At 40.0% G+C, this 4,471-nt stretch overlaps 1 non-coding gene across 1 annotated transcript; it reads left to right on the top strand.

The window, feature by feature from the left end:
- Positions 1-595: 595 nt before the first annotated feature.
- Trnap-ugg lies at positions 596-669 on the top strand. Its single transcript has one exon. It is a non-coding gene; the product is annotated as a tRNA-Pro (tRNA).
- The last annotated feature ends 3,802 nt before the right edge of the window (positions 670-4,471 follow it).

Genomic DNA, 4,471 nt, shown 5'->3' on the forward strand with positions numbered 1-4,471 from the left:
CATGCTGTCACACTTCTCAACTCCTTGTTGGGCATCGCCTCTTTTATGGAAGTAGGTGAATTAGAGAGCTTACAGTGCCAAGGACCGAAGGAAGCATAAATTCACTGTGTTGGAAACTGCGTAGCGTCTGCACATAATAGTGCATAGGGTCGGACATAATCACGCCACTGCCAATGTCGATACGTTTACCGAACTCGAGGAGCATAAGCCGGAGAAACATTATACTATGAGCAGTTTGAGAAGATATTATTGGCTTATTGTGGTAGATTTTCTGTTTTCGATATAGTTGTTGCGAGCAATATGTGTCTAATCATGTATTTACTAAGATGGTATCTGTTCTTTCGGACATGTCCGAAAGAACAGATACCATCTTAGTAAATATATAGTTACGGCTTACCGGCCACTTGACCGTCTTCTTCTTCTGTGTGAATGCACAAACAGTGCCCGAACTCTTACGGGAATCGACAACGCGCCGCGAGTAATGAGTATAATTGGCGGGGGCACTACGGATGTAATGCGGGACAATACGTCGAGAATGTGGGTTTCGCGGGAGGCGTGCCAGAGATAAATCCCTGCAGTCGCGCTATCGTCTGAGTCCTCGGTGGCTCAGATGGATAGAGCGTCTGCCATGGAAGCAGGAGATCCCGGGTTCGAGTCCCGGTCGGGGCACACATTTTCATCTGTCCCCGTTGACGTATGTCAACGCCTGTAAGCAGTTAAGGGTGTTGTTCATTTCATTGTAAATTCTAATCATATATGTGTTGATGTGCGCGTCACGAACAAATGCTAACATGATGTTCTAGTCCTCTTTGTTTCGAACCTCCAAGCTTTTTGAGAAGAAAGATTTGAATTTGCTGTCATCACCACAACTAAATCAATAACATGTTTTTTTTTGCTATACTTTAAAGTGAATAAAATGTAAACCGGTTGGGCTACTTATGACAGACAACAGTTTTGCGCTATTAAGTCACTGTATTCCAAACAAAACACTGATGTTGATAAGTGTGCTGTCTGCGATATGGAGGCAGCATCTACAACTGCAAATAATAGTCGAGGAATGGTGGAATCAGAAAATGAACTTCCCCCATCTGACATTTTTAGAGGTTTTCAGTAATGCTTCACTTCACCAAACACCATTATTTCAAATAATTTACAAGGAATTTTTGATACAAGAAAGGAACTATCATCAAGTGATGTTTTTAGAAGTTTCAGCAATGGTTCACTTCACGAAAGCGCATTCAGGGGAGAGGACTATAATGGATAGTGTTCTACAATACAAAATTGTAACAGACGTTTTTCACTGGCTAATACAAGTTTTTGTTACTTTCGATTTTAGGCCTAGTTGAGGCCACTGGGTAGATAACATTGGTTCTTATTTACATCATAAACGTAACTGAAGTATCAACTCAGTATCGTGGTACTCGGGATTGGGAGTTTTGTTAAATTCTATATACGCAGTGACTAATCAAAAAAAAAAAAAAACTGAGTACTGCAATATTATTTACTCTGTTGAATATTGTGGGCTAGCATGAGACTCTGAAATAACCCAATACCACGATAACATACGTACGGACATCGGCTATTCCGAAGTACGCACGAAATAATATTTTGTTTACAGCACGCGACTCACCACCTTCTCACAGATAGTTCACGAGAGCGCTGCTATTATGGGGAGAAAATATGCGTGATTTTACGCAAACTGTAATGATTCATTTGGTTCTCAGGGGCTACTGATCATTTATGTACCAACTTTCACAAAGAAACTGAGATATATTTTTTTAATGCTTATTAAACGAAATATTTTTCTGTATTTACTATTCGTTATCTGCAAGGCGAAAACTGAGGAGAATCTCATCTGCCGTTAAGCGGCCAATCTTAAACATACTGAACTCATTCAGTACGAAAACATTAATGAATGGAATTTGTCTTTACTTTACTAGCTTTGAAACTATTAAAAGATCAAAATAGAGAAGTCTCCCGCATGTACATTTAATATTACAGACTGAATTTCTAACTAAAAAATATCGTCAGTGTAATGGCCGACAAAATGCCGCAAGAGAAAGAGAGCTCCCCGCAACACGAAGTTATTAAATATCAGATTTTAATAAAAAAAAAAGAAAAACAAGCTAGGATGAAAAATCTAACCCCCCCCCCTCCCAAAAAAAAAACTCATCTTCTTCGTCTCATGACACAACAGATACTATAGATAAAAGGCTATTTGTTAAATGCATCGCTGTTTGCGAGCTTTACAGATAAAAAACTACACTTTTTAATATTGATATTCATCGCGCACACGGACGCAGTTTTTCAATAATTTATAGTTCACACGTCACTCTTTTCTAACGCACAAAAAAACCCTTCTTATTTTTCTCTAAATGTCAGTTTATGTGCCTTTCCGTCACAAGCTACAAAAGTGTAATCAGTATCATTTGATTCCAAACTACACAAATGTAAAAATAAGGGACATGTTCCACTTGTCCTCGCTCATTTGGATGCAATACTGCAATTGTCTCTGTAGTGAATTACGAACTCTTTCAGACACAATAGGACCATTTTGTTAGTCTCTAAAAGACTGTGCACTTCACTTATGACGGCATCAGGCCCTGCTCGACGTATCTATGTGGGAACATACTGATGCGGTAGATGTCATCTTACCTCACCATCAAAATGTGCCGCTGCGCCGTCATGGTTCCGCCACATACTTCAACCATGGGACTTAGATTAAATATGATCCCAAACAGATGAGGACTTCATCGAAAAATCTATATTTCAAATACATTTCTTCTAATTAGGGTTAAAATTTAAATCGATTCCACCTGGGGCTTATAACTGCACATTCACAATTGTCTCGCTAATGGCTCATTTGTCGCCCCATTCATAATGGAACGTTTTTGTTTGTTTTATCGAGTAATTTCACCCATTCACTAGTAATTATGATACACCCTGTATGGATAGGCTGCCACGCGGCAAACAACTGGAAAGTAACATGACACAAATATATGCTAATAAACAAATTGGGTAAGAGAGAAAAACAGCAATATTTTAGAGCTATATTGAACAGTCTGCAAATACAAGGATTTTTTTTCTGTTGATACGCAGTCCGGAGTCTTCAAGAGTTGGGCAGTCCAGTATGGGAAGTAATGGCTGTCAGAGTTGAAGGTCCACCATGCAGCTTGCTCCAAGTCCCTCCAGATCTCTGCGATACAGACAAATCCACTAGCGACTTTACACACTTACATGTACTTACACAGTCAGTAACGGAAACCTGAGAGCACCGGGCGGCAAAAGACACAAGCCACAAATTAGGGATGTCAGATACAACTGTTTCGGTGAGTACAAAATTGTCCACGACTTTCCAATGGCGCTCTCACGGGGCCATCTAGAGGAACGATGTGTGGATGAGAGATTACCGAGGAACCGACAGAGGCTTATACCAAACATCGGGTCGGTCCGTGAAGAATAGACTCTGGCCATATCATCGGAAGACATACCGCTACACCCTCACTCTGTCGCCGGATATTCGTGGTTCCTGAGTAAGCTCTCTCGGAAACAGCCAGTGTAATAAAATAAAGAAAACGGCAGTCAAATCCAAATCATCTCGTCCGCCTTTTTTTTTATTTTAATTTCGACTTCGTAGGTTCCTTAGGGACCACGGTAACCAAAGTTAGTTTCCCATGCAGCCAGTAACTACATGACTCTCAGAAAGCTGATAAAAAATTAAACAGCACTATAAACTCAAGAAACAACAACAAAAGATTTAGAGCTGCATGAAGAATAAATAATAAAGAATAAATAATATGTTATGCTATAAGAACCTAAATTAATGTGAGGAACTCTTGGACGGGAAAAATGGAGTGTGCCACGAACATTCCTTTCGACTGAGATTCGACCATTTGGGTTTCAGCCCCCAAGTGTTTCAGCTGTGCTGCAAGCCTATTCAAAATGAAACCTACAGAAAGCATGTAATTTTATTATCCAAGAGCAGTTCGTTTTATCATCAAGTATTCATTTTGTGAAAGAGACAGTTTCATTTTGATCCTGAGTTATGAACGACATATCCCATGATGGAATGTGTGTACGGGGTAGGTAGAGAATGTCGAGACACTTGAACAAAGATCTGTACGAAGTTCATGAACTGACACCACAAATCATTCTGTCATATTCTCGGCAAAGAGTATTCTCTGTGAATGCGCAGAACTGACCCAGAATATGATATATTGCAGTGAATGTAAGCAGATGTAACAAGCTGTAACGTAACCTAAATTAATGTTCAGATTTTTCACAACTTATAAAAAAAAGTGTGAGAAATTTCTCATACCAACGGTAGGCTCGTATCGGGGGAGGCGATGACATCTCTAAAGTGATGTCACACAATATACGAGGGCTATCCACAAAGTACATTACGTTTTCGTTTGTGTCTGTTAGGGGCGGGGCTAGCGCGGCCATCATGGTGTCATGGCATTCCGCGGCT

This window comes from Schistocerca piceifrons, chromosome 4 (assembly GCF_021461385.2).
Source record: "Schistocerca piceifrons isolate TAMUIC-IGC-003096 chromosome 4, iqSchPice1.1, whole genome shotgun sequence".
Lineage (NCBI taxonomy): Eukaryota > Metazoa > Arthropoda > Insecta > Orthoptera > Acrididae > Schistocerca > Schistocerca piceifrons.